Source organism: Lichenostomus cassidix, chromosome 2 (genome assembly GCF_008360975.1).
Source record: "Lichenostomus cassidix isolate B80296 chromosome 2, HeHo_3.0, whole genome shotgun sequence".
In the NCBI taxonomy this organism is placed as follows: domain Eukaryota; kingdom Metazoa; phylum Chordata; class Aves; order Passeriformes; family Meliphagidae; genus Lichenostomus; species Lichenostomus cassidix.
Window position 1 is genome coordinate 23,300,776 of NC_139482.1, and position 15,422 is coordinate 23,316,197.

Consider the following 15,422-nt stretch of genomic DNA (forward strand, 5'->3'; position numbering starts at 1 on the left):
TTTCCAAACATGATCAAATATAAACACCAGCTAAAACAGATGATATTACAAACAATTTGTTGTAGAGGCTGAAATTACTTACCTGAAGTGTCAGAGTTCTTTGAAAATATAAATTCTACTACATTAGTTTTAGAGTTAAAAATCAACGAGATGTTTCTAACAATATACATTTTAGAATAGTTGTAAATTGTAAAAAATACACTGTGAATAATAGATATTTTCTTTTCATTACAACTTTTAAAAATGTTTAATCTTTTATGTTCATGAAAACAACATGCTACTTTTAACATGTCTGATTTAAAAAGAGGTAAGTATACCTTTACTTTTTCTCAACAATGGAAGTTTCCCCATACAGAAATTAAGAAATCCTTTATTTCTTTTTAAATGGATGGTATTTTAATTTTTTGAAATTTACAGCTGTTTTTGGAAATCAATGTTTTAAGAAGCTTATTAAATATTGTTATGAAATTAATTCTGACTACCATTTGTAACTATTTCTACACTTATGTAATTCAAATGTATTTTTTTGTTCTAGAAATACAAAAGTGTGGGAATGTGTATTGAAAGAGGAAGAAATTTCTTTCTGCATCACTGTTTTCAGATTTTACATCAAATTTTCTTTATGAAATTACGTTTTTCAATATTTTTCAATTCCAGTATTTTAAATTCTAATTTGTTTTTAAATTACTGTAATTTCAAACAAATTAAGAAGAGAATCCACTTATACTGAAATGCATTTCTAAAGGAAAATTCTAATGTATTATTTGAATTAAACTTCAATCAAATTCCATTAAAATTAAAACCAAATTATGCTATGTGCTGTATACAAATCGCTTTCATAAAATGAGGTCTGTACTGTTTTGCTGAAAATAATGAATAAGCCAGTGGTGTGGAAATGGATAACAAGCAATTACCAGAATGAGTATAAAGCAGTTGATTAAAAGAAGCTGGTAGTGGTGGGCAATACCAAGAATTGTGATGAATAGACCAAGACTTTCAGAAGTGATGAGACAGAGTGTATTGTTTTGCTTTGTGCATTTTATCTGTATTTCTGGAACAGCTGAGGTTTGGCTGGGGATTCACAGTTTGATCTTATAAGAAGTGTTCTGCAGAACAACATGAAACTTCCTTTTCAAAGAACAGATTTTCATAAAGGTTTTGGAAAATAGTTTGTTTTTATTAGGGTGTTATTGTCGGGTTTTGTTTATTAACTTGCATCTTCAGTCTCAGCTAAGATGATTTTAACCAGTTTTTCTAGGCATTTATTCTCAAGAAAACACCAGAACTGATGAGATACCAGCTATTGTTGTAGTAGAGATGCATCAGTCAATTATTGTGAATTTGAACATTTAGATTTTGTTTTAAAACATTAGCATAAATGATGGATTTTTAGATGTTCCAGTTAGCAAGCCAAAATAGGTTCTCTAAACAAAAAAGTAGTAATTATACTGCATAGAAAATTATTCCTGAAAAGATATTTGAGATATCACATCTAATACCAAAGCTGGGAAATAATTGTTCCCACCTATCATTAGCCTTGTTATAGCTGTGTGAAAAAGGACTGTAAATATATACTACATATTTTATAGCTACTTTTACTGAAGCATAGGTGTAATGAGAAAGATTATATAAATGAACACTAAGAATTAATTTCAATGTGAAATATGAAATTTTTTTCAAATGTAACTTCATTAAACACATAAAAATTCTAACATGTTTACAGAAAAATAAGTCATTAGCATTCACACAATGTTTTAACTATTTCAAGTGAGAGAAAGTACTATCTAATCCATTTAAAACATAGCAGCCACGACATAATTGGCACTGATTAAGGCATCTAAGCCAATTACAGTATGGCTGTTTAGTTTATTTTTCTTTCAATCAGACCCTTTGTTTATAGCAGATAATTTTATGTTTTACAAATTGTATCTTTCTGTTTTTACAGTAATAAACTATCTTGTGGGGCTATTGTTTCTTAGTACAAAGAACCACAACATAATGTCAGGGTTTAAACGTACATGTATTTCCCCATATTTGTTTGTATATGCTTTAGTAATTACCAGTGGCAGAAGTGGCCAAGAAACTTGCCATGTGAAGAGCACACCTATAACTAACACAAGCATGTTTGCTTCAGTAGTGTCTGGATACTCCTAGGAATGCACCTGAGAGAATCCATCAGCCGTATTTTCCTATCCAGCTCTGAAGGCAAGAGCCAGTGAATTTCATTGTCTGTCTTCAGAAAGCTGACTTTTGGGGATTATTATGCAATGGATGATCAAGGACAAAATGCATACCTACTGTGAAGAAAACAGCTTGCTATCTGTATTTGCCGTGTTCCCTAAAGCTTTAGCTCTGAACTGGGTCCCTTCTTGGACTCCATGCTGTGCAGCTTCATACTGAAAGGCAGTTTGCACCAAACGGCTTGCAGTCAGAGCCAGCGACATGGAAGAATGGGGAACAGAACAGATTCATTGAAAATCACACTGCAGATCAGTAGTGAAAGAGTACAGCAAGAAGATGGAGACTCCTGCAGCCCTGATCCTATGATCTTGCTCAGGGGTAGATATGGCACGTACGCCGCAGAGAGTGTCCAAAGTGGTAGGGTCCTGGTGGCACCTTTTATGCCACAGGGCTGGCAGCCAGGCTGTGCCACTGTGGAAGATGCTAGGTAATCCAAATCCCTAACAGGAGTGACAGTGGGGAAACAAGCCAGCACAGTCTGCTGAGATGGGCGCTGCCAGTTCATTCTGGGGCCCCATGGCATGAAGCACAAGCTGAAACTCCCAAGGAGCTGATGCCATCTCCCATCTGTGGTCTCTTGCTGGCACTCATCCTTTCAGCTTAGAGTGCTGAGCTGAAGGGTATCTGTCTTGGCCTCAAGATTTAGACTTTTTTGAAAGGGGGCTCACTGGGGCAGAAATATCAGCCACCCTGAAGCTGGCAATAGCCAACAATTGAGGGACATGGTAGAGGAGGGACCTGAGTTTTATTTACTTCCAAGTGTTTTCCCTAATTTGCAGTCATTGCTCATTGGTGTTATATTCTACACTTCTTTATGGCAATATTTGGCATGGGTAGGAGTCTTCCCTCTTCCTTTCTGCTCTATTTGTTTTAGTGACTTTTTGCATATGCTCATGTAAATGTATTTACATCTGTGTGTATATATTCATTGCATGGATATATCTTTCTTCATGCCATTTGTAGAATGCTTAATCTGTTTTCTCAAAGAATACCCTGTTTGATTTGAATGCCATAATCCCAAACCTTTTGTGTCATGCAGGTCTTAAAGAGTGACTCAGAATATGACTTATTTTAGAATGTAGCTATGAGCAGGAAAGTTGGCCACAGAAAACAGTACTTTACTCAGCTGATCTGGTGCCAAGTAAGCATAGTCTTATCTGTTGGTAACAGTGACTGAAACAAGATTTTATACATTTTTCTGATGTCAGTATTTCACAGAAAGGGAGTAGACTTTGAATGCAGGTAATACATGGACCAAGTTCTTAAGCATGTTCCAGGTGTGGGCTTTCCTGTCACACAGCAAGAACCTACCTTAACCCAGAGCCCACGTGCATTTTTGTGGTGGATGGCCAATAATCCTTTTTTGTGTTGCACCTGGGAATTTGGTAAATTTGATCTGGAAATTGTCAGTTCAGCCAGAACCTCAGCATGCCATCTGTATTGTCCCATTTTGGAGAGAAATGGTTTATTTGCTTCTGCTTAATGAAAAATGCAGTAACATTTTTCATAGCATGCTATAAAAACTGGTGTCTGAAAAAGGAACCTGCCCAAAGAATGGTGCCACTGTAAATTAATGAATATTTAGCCAAAAAATCAAATAGAAATATGACTACATATGATCTCTGGTCACAGCCAGTAAATACAAATGTAATGAAAATTAAGTTACATAGCATTTGACTGCAGAAGAGATGAATAGTGCAAAACTGCTGGGAGCTGGTAAGGCACTGGTGTCCAAAGCTCTAAAGCAACATGGTGTCTTATCGGTCAGGTGGTGAAGGGAATAAGGAATGGCTGCCCTTCAGCAGCTGCAACAGGGGGCAATGTTTTCTTAAGAAATAACTGAGAGTTACATTGTATCACTGATTGATTTATGCTTGTCTACTACAGAATCACAGAATCGGAGAATGTTTAGCGGTTGGAACAGACCTTAGAGATCACCTGGTCCCAACCTCCCCTGTAGGGACACCTTCCATTAGACCACATTGTTCAAGGCCCCGTCCAACCTGACTGTCAGAACTGTGCTGGTTATTGATCTGTATCAGAAATGATTGGCTTAATTTGCAGCACAGACCTATGTTAGGCCTTAAGAAACATCTCCTAAAGACAAGTGTATAGTGAAGTACAAGTATTCTGGTGCAAGGTCAGGCAACCAGAGTACTCAAACATCTTTTGGTAACGATCTAATTCTGCTCCAGAGAACTGGGATGGACTAGGTCATTCTGCAATCATCTCCCATCTAGCTGTATGCATTTCTGATGATGTACCATTGCTGAGTACAAACTCAGAGTATATAATCATCAACAGCAGCTATGACAGAATGCATATGTTTTTAAATTTTACATATTCTGGAAAAGCACCAGGAATGTGGAGACTCTAGCCAATTGCTGTGTGGCATTTCATAGCAAGTGTTTAATACTGTTCACCCAGTTTACGGTGTCACATCAGTGCACCCACCTCTATTTTTTCCAGTTATCTGGTTAATACATAGCAATGATTTGCAAAAGGGAAAACATGGTCTGCCTTACTCAATTCCATGGATTATAAAGCTGGGATAAGAAAGAAGATGGAACTTTAACAAAAATCAAAATTAGTAGTAATGACAACAAATTATATCAGCCAATATAATTTGCTTGTATTGGGCATCTGGTGATGACACTTTCATGTAAATTGTCATAAAAGACAAACATAATGCTGTGAATATTGGTAAATGATGCCAATATACTTACCAACCACATCATTTAAAACAGCCATGCACTTTAAATTAGAAACTCTATTAAAGATATGTTTTTCTACATTATATATGTTACACTGCCTAAAAAAATTACTATATTATTCTTATCTCTATGAATCCCTTCTCAGCTCTTCAACCTAAGAAATGTTGAAGGAATAGTTCTGTTTTTGAGTGGAATGGAGGGTGTTGAGGATTATTCATATCATGTAGTTCCACAGGGTAGCGACTGATGGCTTCTGGTAAACAATTCTTTAGTATTGTCCATGACAGAGACTTAGAAATACAGTGTGATTGAATCGAAATTGTAACTGTTGTTGATTTCATTATACCGCAAATTTGGTTAGACCTCAGTATTTCTAGAGCAGGCACGAAATGCAATGCATGCTGAAGTAATGTAGATAACAGTGGCTATAAAATGTTGCTGTCTACAGTTTTAAAGGAAAATTAGACTTTGCAAATATGGGCAGCTGTGTTATCAGGATAAAAACATTTCTACTGGTATTCTCCAGAGTATGATATGATCTCATCACACATGGATTAACACACATAACTTCTATTGAAGTCAATCAATGTTCCTTCCATAAATCCTCTTGCTTGTCCACAGGAATAATGTATCCCTTAAGGCTGCAATACAGTTTAATCTATTTAGTAAACGTAATATAATACAACAGTATGAAAAAACTTGGGAAACTAATACTGAGCATGTACTAACTCATTTTAGGAACACTCCAGATTCATAGATACATGAGTTTATTATCCACACATACTAGAAAGCTTCTATCAAATATAATTTTGCAGTAGATTATGTACAATGGATGGCTGCCAATACTCCCTACTTGTACGACCACTATTATAGGATGGTCACTTCTGAGTGTGTAGTCTGGTCTTCATCAAGAGATACTCTCCTTAAGCTGCTATAGAAAATTTTTTTGTTTGTTTTTATGCCTAATGCAAGATATGTGGTATGGTTATTAAAAACTAACATTGATGTCAGGATGTGGCATTTCTAATTTCTCAACCAAGCAGATGAGATAAACATGGAATTTCAGGTACCCCATAATGCCAACAGTTAATTAAAAAAAAAGAAGAAAAAAAATAGCAGCTATACTGGGTCAGAACAGAGATCTCTGTAGTGCAGTCCCTGACAATGGTTAATAGTGTATGCCTAGGAGAATGGTATAAGCACAGTATTATAAGTTCCCTACTCTACTGTTAACACTTTCAAGATAAAGGAAATTGTCTGATACCTAGAACTAGGTGGTAAACCCCAACAGTTGAAGTTCCTGGCCTTGCCTCTGCTTTTAGCACATAAAGCTGAGCAAATAAGAAACAGTGTGTGTGCACCAACCCAGACATTGCTAACTTGATCCCCCTATCCTTTTTTTACAGTGTGAAGACTTTGAAGGTCCTTCACAAGAGAGCACTGTCATCAGTCACTGTCATTATTTATGACAGGTAAGTAAAGCCATTATTTACCTCCCCCCTAGGTAAGAATATTCCAAACATTAATGGGAAATTGCATCACCTTATGAGCGTGGGTGCACATACATGTATACACAGCTCAAATATTTTTCTCTGAACAAGATCTAACATTGCTGACAAAACCTCACCAGATATTCAAAAGAGATGTCATAAAAAGGCAAAATAATTACCTGATGATTAAGCTGCATAATTGCATGTTTCGTGATAATGTATATTTCTATTGAAATCAGAATTAATAAATGACAAAGCTATGAACAAAATTGAACCAAATACTTGGATTCCTTCTATGTCGAGAGACCTGGGAGAGCTGCAGTACTCCCATGCCAGGGCAAGACCAGGGTGTGTGGCTAGCACAGGTCTTTCCCACGAGAACTTCTTCTGTGTTTTATAAACAAAGATAAAGTTTGGATGTTGTTAGAACAGTGTCTCGAGATTTGGGCAGTTCAGGCCTGGCCAATCAGGCCTAGGGGGAGGTTTCTGGCTGACCAATCTGGGTGACCTCTGAAAAGCCTATATAGGTTGGATTCAAAATAATAAATCACTCTTTTCTATGCTACGCTGAGATTCCGGGTTTTCCTTCTCTGCTAGCGGCTCAACAGCGACAAGGGTGTGTACAGCTCCTTCTTCCTCTTCCTTTCCCTATTCTCTATGCCTCACTTTTCTGCAGAAGGTAAACTCAGATTTTTGGGCTGGACAGGACTGTGGAAACTTCCCACCAGAACCCAGTAACTTAATGGGGTTCCTCACTACCGATCAGCTTAGATGTGCTTCTGAGATTTCTAAAACCCAACTAACATATCTAATGTATTACTTTTCTATTTCATAAAAGCTTTGCCATGTCATAATCTATTGCACATATTTTCTAAGTACTTAGGGAAAAAAGAAACCGGAAGCAAGAGCAGAAGAAAATGAAGGAAATAAGTGTACACAGCCTACTTCATCCAGCCTGTCCATTATTGGTAAGAGCAGCTCATATTGACATCTTCAAAAGTCTCTCTGCTTCACAGATCTGTTTTCATGTCACAGCTGAAAACATCGACCAGCTCTACCCTTTGGCACAATTTAGTAGTGAACCTCTCCATACTAATTCTATGACAGAATGTTTCAGTTTATTCTTATATATGGCTCCATTCCAGGAAAGACTAATGCATCAAAATATAACTTTCAAGGAATTTGGCTGTCCAAATCACAGATTTATAATCACAGTTCCAGAAACTCCCATTCTCCTGTTGCCTAAACTGAACACCAAATTCAGTAATTCAGGTTTCTGCATTTGGGGACACAGCTGTTTCCAGAAATGTCCACTGGTAATGTAGCACAAAAGTTATTAGGACAGTAACTTAAAAAATCTTCAAAGAACAATAGGCTTCTCATAAGTTTATCTGAAGTCAGAAGTTAGACTGGTTTCTTTCCAAGTATGCGTTTACATATTGTTTCCACAGTCCTTGAAAGCTCTTGACCGTTATGAGTAACAGCTTTGCCATAACACCTGCCATTCCGAGAAAACCAGATAGTTGCAGTTAAAAGCTAAAGGTGTTCTTGTATTTATGGTATAGAGTACTTTCCCAGTGCTTTAAACCAGTGTTTATCAGAGACTAATTATTCAAAGGATTCTGTTGCAAGATAAGGATCTTATTGCATTTTTCACCTCTTTTATTGCATTTCATAAGCACACAGTAGCTGAAATACAAACATGATGCATAGGACTGGGTTTTCTCTTGAAACCATGCCTAAAGGAAAAAAAAGAAGTCATGTGGCATCACAGAAAATATTGCTTCTGTCAAGGTTCCTTCTATCAGCTTCAGTCTCCTTAGAAAATGATGAATTGTTTTGTTTGCTGTCCGAAAAATAGTGCAAAAGGTTGAGATCACATGACAGATGATTTTCTTACCATGCTTTGCATCACCAAAGGATGCATTCCCTGACCTCTATGCCATATTACAGTTGAGAAAGCAGCTAGAAGATCAATGTTTTCCTTCAGTGTTGTTAATTAAAAAAATGACCCTGACCCCTGAAGAACTTGGAAACAACTTAAAGCTCATAGATTTGAAGTTTTAGGTAGAGATGCAGTGAGTTTTAAGGGATAGGTAATGATCATTCACACATAATCTCAGTGTACTCTATAAAGACCTTCTGAAGCCCTGCAGAACTGCTAAACTCAGTAAAGACACTGCATGAAATTTAAGGATAGGAAAATGGGGCCAAAAAGACTAGTGCAAGGCAGAGATATGGAGGAAAAACTGAATTTTGCCATCTTGGTCTTTAAGTGGGCTGTTCCTGCCACAAAAAAGGGAGTGGCAGGGCTAAGGGACGAGCTAGGACAGGACTCTGGGGAGTTAAGCTGGATTGAGCTGCCGCTGCAGGAGGGAAGGGGAGGGATAAACAGAAGCACTTGAGGCCTGCGGAGGTTGGGGCCAGGCTGCCCAGCATGGGCACCAGCAGTGCCATTGCACCCCCATCTTCTGGCGAAGCCAAAGCAGGTGGCAAGGCCACAGACACGGGGCTGCAGCATTCCTCACCTCGCCACACACACTCATTCCCTCATTTTGCCATTTTGTCGTATGCTAGGCTTGTTGAACAAAAGCAATGTTGATATGGCCATTCCCCCCCTGTTGCAGTCATGAAGATCCCTTGCTGCTGCTTTAACATTTCTTTGGCTTATGTACATGCTTTCCTGGGCATGGAGTACATTGTGTTCACCCAAACACAAGCTGTCCCTAAGCATCAGAAGCTACAGTATAATGACAAGTGAAGCTGCCGAGTGATGTAGAGGAGAGGAAAGGGTACTTGTGTATGTCAAAGGATCTTTCACTTTATACAGGGCCCAGCAATGATGCACTACAGTAAAAGGAATCATTCTTCAAGAGTTTGGGTTCAGCCTGCCAGAAAACTGTGCTCAGGGCACTCTCAGACTGCAAGAAGGAACTGAACTAGTGTTCACTGAAAGCATAGAAAATTCAAGGCTTTTGCACGACCAAAAGAGGCTCAGTACCTTTTAAGACTGAACCTACAATTAATTAATGGTGCTGTTTGGATTTATAGCTATGATGTTTAAATTTTTTTTCCCCAAGTAGAAACTACCATATTAAGAGCTGACTGGAAATTTACAGACACCAGGATGCGTTAAAAGCGACAGCTTTTTTGTATGGGATGTGACAGCTCCTCTAAAAAAAATTAAGGTTTGAGGGAGAAAAGCATGCAAATGGGATGCCTGGTTTTCAAAAGTCCATCTGCAGCTTGCATGAGCTTCCAGGGGAGCTGCTGGGAACTCAGAGGCTTTCAAGGACTCTAAAGATTTAAAAAAACAGGTCTATTATTTAGATGTCTAACTTGAGGCTCCTGCTTCCAAAGTCATGTTTGATATCTCCATAATAGGTTGGGAACTTATTCATGCACCAAAAGAAAGAGATCTGAGGGTAAAGATTACTGACTAATTTCACTTATTATCCGTCAATAAAATTTTTGGTGCTCATCATCCAAAAGAACAAATGAAAAAGATGGGAATTTAAGAGTGCTGCAACAGACTCACTGTTCAGTAATGTTTTATCAACACTCAATTTTTCATCACAGAAAAAAACATAGGAACGAAACCAGTAACTGTGGTTATTGCTTATCAGCTACCCAACAAGAAATTTGACTCAGCAAAGTAAGCTGTCAGTGGTGCAAACATCAGATTAAGCACACAACTGCCTTTCTGCTGCAGGGTAATAACCAATGTGCTAACTTAAAATGAAACTACAAGGTGGTTATTTGGAAATTGATTTTTATTTAGTTTTTCAATCTTTTAGTGGAAAGGAAACCTACATTGTTCTTGAAAAACATTAATTTTATGGGAGCTGCTGCTGAATTTATCCATTGCAATAAATCTGTAAAATTATAATTTTAAATTAAATTAACAAGGTTACTCTGAATTTAAGCATTTTACTTGCCAGCACAGGAAACCCAGTAAGGACTCCTGCAGTATATCTGTACCAGCTCAGACATTCAGAATATAGAAGCTGAGCAAATTACTGCCAATTAGAAAAAATATCACTGGAGATCTGCATAACGGTATCTGAAAGCCTGTAACTGCAAAAGCTGAATCCATGGGTAAACATATGGGAAAAAATGGATCTGGAGAGCCAGGTTCCCACTAGCTCTGTTGAAGTCCACTGAGACAAAGGCTACACATTTCTCATTGCCTCAGAAATATATGATAGTCCTAATGAATTAAAATAGTCTCTGGAAAGGCATAAAAATAACTGAAATGCAGAGAAATGCAAACTTGTCTTCCCTAAACCTTAGTTTCACCATTTATGTTATGAAAATACAATATAAATAATTATGAGTTAAATAAGCATTTTGATGTGAGCAAGAATCAAGAATCAAGATGTAAGCAAGAGCAAGAATAGATCTCTGAGATGTGTCCTAGCACAGCAGATAAACAAGTTAATGAGGAATTTGCCATGGTTCTGCAAATGTGCTAGCTATACACTCAGGAGCTGGTCATTCCCTATGATGCTAACAAAGACCAGTTTCATCAGGCAGAGGCTCCTTCAAAATGTTTCCTCTAGTTGCAGATTATTGTCTGATAGGAGCTGTGTGCTTATGTTGCTGTGCTGAAAGACGCCCATAGTAGAAAGGCACTATGGAGAGGTCCATCTTCCTGAATTCTAGCTGTCTAAACTTTATACAGCTACTCCAAACAAAAAAGCTGTTTTCCCTCCATAGTTACTGGAGGCTAAGCACTTCCTGAGAATTAGTCATACTATTGCTATTAACCATCTTATTTTAGGGCCAGATGACTCATGCTCTAAGTAGCTATGTCTTTCTAAACATAACACCTATCTTTTTGATCACTAAAGGTAGGTGAGATGAATACCCTCTTTGGTGTAAGGGAATGTGCCTTTCCTTAAGAGAATTGTGCCTAACCAAAAAACACTATGAATGCTCTGTGCCCTCCAAATTGGAGGGGTGGTGGTAGTTCAAGCAACTAGCTCATCTTTTTTGGGGTGGATAAACGATAGGATTTAAAACGGGAAATCAACGTCAGCAGTTTCGCTTTGGAACCATATCATCAGGTGATAGACTCTATGTCCCCAATACCAGATGTAACAGAAGTAAGACTGTGATTAGGATATTTCAGGGTATTTAGACCACTGGAAAATTTAAAAGACAAATAATTAAGGAGAATTATTATTATCTTAGTACAAACAAAATGTTTCTAATAGCTTCAGTCTGAAAGATTTTCAGCGCTGGCAATACACAGCTTGAAGAAATCATGCATGCATTATTATAACCCTAAATATCAAAATTTTTTTTAAGATCTACAATTAGGTTATGTGGAGAGCCTCTGGATCCCATGCCCGAAGCCTTCCGTAGTGTTCTGTTCCCTTGCTCTTTCAGGAATCTCTCAATTCTGGGCTACTTCTGATTTTAATTAAAGGGGAAATAATGATACGAGGTATCTTCTTTCAGAAGGGAGAATGAAATTTATTAAAGGCAAAGAAATACTTTAGACTTAAGGAAGTAGGGATTATGAATTACAGGAAATATACTATTATATTAAACATTCTTTTAAATCAGCATGTTTTGGTTTTTATCAAAGGTTTGCTATCAAAGTCGTTCCACTGACTACCTTTAGAAATGGATCCCAGGAGTTTCCATTCTTTTTGTGTTTGTTCATTTTATCAAGGAGTGGGAGATTAACGTTAGAAAACAGGCAAAAATACTGTGCCTCAAAGTGTGCCATAAAAGATGGGTAAATACCATCACTCCATGGGCAAAAATCTACTGACTATATTTTAGGCAGATCCACTGACTGCAATAAGAGTTGGAATGAGTACAACCCAAAAGTTGGCTCCTTTTAATATAGGAAGGGAACCTCTTCTGATTTGTATCTATTTCTGTAAAAAAAAGTGAATTAGAATAGTTGTGTGAATTAAGTTTAGTATAATTTGCGTTTTTGTAGGTATTTTTCATTGGAATAGACTTTACTAAATAGAGTCTTTAAACCACAGGGCCCACAGTTCAAGCCTTTTGTCAGTGCCACACTTCCATAAAACAAAGTCCTCCTGTCAGGATTATTTCAGTGAGACTTACAGGGTAACGGTTGGTGATGAGAGACAGTCTTGCAAAATTTGATGATATTGCAAAGTACTGTAGTAATTTAAAATACACATCTTAGGAAATGCTAAACTCTTTTATTTAAACTTGAGATCAGTTTCCTTGAGCATCTAAATTACTGTTGAAGCTGTTAACCTATCCTGTGATCAGCTTGGGGAAGAAGCTATTTTCCAGGTGAGTTTTGCTATATAGTTGGGCCAGACTCCTTCTCAGCCCTTTTGGTCCTGAAATGCTGCTGCAGTATAGAAAAAAATAAGAGATTTCTAGATGTACAATTTTAGTTGGGTCAAGAATATTGTAAGAGAATCATTCTTGTGGCATTCTAAGATCTGACATCTAAGAAAACTAGGAAACAGGGAAGCTAAAATGCAAAAAAAAGAAAGAGAAGGTTGAACATATTTTTCAGTACAGTAAAAACCATAAACCAGCATGAACTGAGAAGAAAGCAATAAATACCCTTTAGTTTAAATTAAATTCAAATTATGTCTGTTGTGTATTGAATCACAAAATGGTCAAAGTTGGAAGGTATCTTTGGAAGTCATCTGCTCCAATCCCTCTGCTCAAGCAGGGTTACTTAGAGCCAGTTGCCCAGGACATGTCCAGATGACTTCTGAGTATCTCCAAGGGTGGAAACTACACGATCTCTCCAGGCAACCTACAGCATTTGTCCATGGAAAGGAATGGATGTAAAAGAAAGGCTTTGTTTTTTTCCTGACAGGACTTACAAAAGTACATTTCTGTGAATCATCAGCTGCTTCTTTCCCTCTTCATGTTTAATGGACATTGATAACCTAACAGTCTCAAGATAAAGAGAAAACTGATTTTAGTGAACTCCACATATAGTCTAAAGATAAATGTTTCTGAAGAGGGAACATTATCTTCCACTACACAAAATAATGTGTAGTCTGTGGGTCTGGAGCCACAAATACAGCTTCAAGGCTTTGTGTGTGTGTGTGTCTGATGGAATCCAGAGGAGCTAAGGGAATTCCTGTCTGTGGCTGGGGACTGCAGGAGAACAGTGCTTGTTACAAGAGTGATCCCTGGAACCTATTCAAAACAGGACAGGGACAGCTGAGCAAACATGGCATCAGGGAGGACCCTTCCTCATTTCTCTAAGTGGCCAAAATAAGGAAAAGGACAACAAAGAGAGAACAGCCCCACACTGTAAAAAGGGTTTGGAGATGAGACTGGGGAAAATAAATATTATTAATAGAAGCACTCTTTATTCCCTGCCAACATGTTCAAAAGAAAGTGGATTCTGATAAGTGGAGTGGTTGAGATCCACCATAAAAGGCTGAGCTTTGTGCTATGGCATCTTTACGTCTTCTGATGATCAAAGGTCAATGCATTCTACTCTTTGATGGTATTTTGTTTAATAGTGAAACTTGAGGAGGACAATTCTTATTATCCCCATTTCTATGTGCCTATGCAGCTCTATTGTGGAACAATTATTAAAAAAAAAAAAAATCAACCAAACTAGCACAGAAAAAAACCAAAACCAAAAAACCCACCCCCAAAACCCAACAACCCAGCCTAGAAGCCAGCGGCAATCAAATAAGAATGTTTTGCTCTTTAAGCTCCCTCTTCTGGCTCTGGACTAGTAGTTTTCTAATAAGCACTGTTGCTGGAATCATACTTATTTCTGTTAACTGAATAATTACTTCACAAAGAAATGAAGAGGAAATGCTGAGGAAATGGGAGAAACTCCATTCTTGCTCAAGAATAGAACTAAATTGATATCCCAAGAAAGCTTAGCATTCCTAAGGTGTGGTGGCAAAAGGAATTTAAAACTTACTCAATTACTAGTAAATATACCATATTCAGTATGTTGAGATGATAAATGTTTTAGTTGTAATGCATTAGAACCAGTAAATATTTAAACCAATATCCTTCTACAGCTTGTGTGACTCATTTGTCAATAACAGCTGTACTTTTTCCACAGTAGCTTTAGCAGACCATAAAAAACTATCTTGTAGCCTAAAATATGTGAATTCAGAACTTGTTGACAAACATAAGCACAATAAAGATCTGGTCATGTCAAAGATGGAATGGCACAAAGCTGCAGCAGAACACAGGTACATATTTGGCTTAAGGCATGCCAATATCTTTTTTTCCCTCTGGTCAAAAAAAATAGAACACAGGTCACTGCTTGAGGAAAAATGAAATTTTGGGTGTTGCACCTTCTCCCTTCCCTCCCAGGGGCTTAATATGTGTACAGAGCTAGAGACTTTAGCAATGGTATACCATTTTGGTTTTCTGGTCACTGTTTTCAACTAACAGAAAAGCTACAACAATCAAGCTTGCATGTTTTGTTGGGTTTTTTTCTGAAAAAGTTTCTTACAAATCTGATAAATCTTAAAGGATTCAAAAAGTGACTTAGAAAGCATTTTAAAAGGCCTCTTATGCTGTGGGAAAATTTACAGTTAGTCACTAGCTAGTTTTTGGGGAGTTCTGGGTTGTGTAGCTTGCACTCCCACAACAGTCAGAAGGAGCTGTGGGTGGGTACCTCTGAAAATCAGGTCAGAATTCTTTCAAGACAGAAATGCCAGATATCAGGTACCAGATTAATTCTTGGGTTTATCATGCACAATAAAGAGTTTATACTAAGCAATTAATTTGGCCAATGTTTGTCGATTTGTTTTAGCCCTGTAGTTGTTGAATCCATCTTTCTAACCTGCTGGAGAACTTTTGTCTTGATCAGAATTGCCAAGCAGTTAAAAAAATACCACATCACTTGGCTTCCAGGCTGCTGGGCTCCCACTGGGATAAACTGAAACCCATCCTGTCATTTCAGTGGGGGGGATAGGGAGCACAATGACTACCATAAAAGACATTGATTTAAAAATAAAAGAAAAGAGGGGAC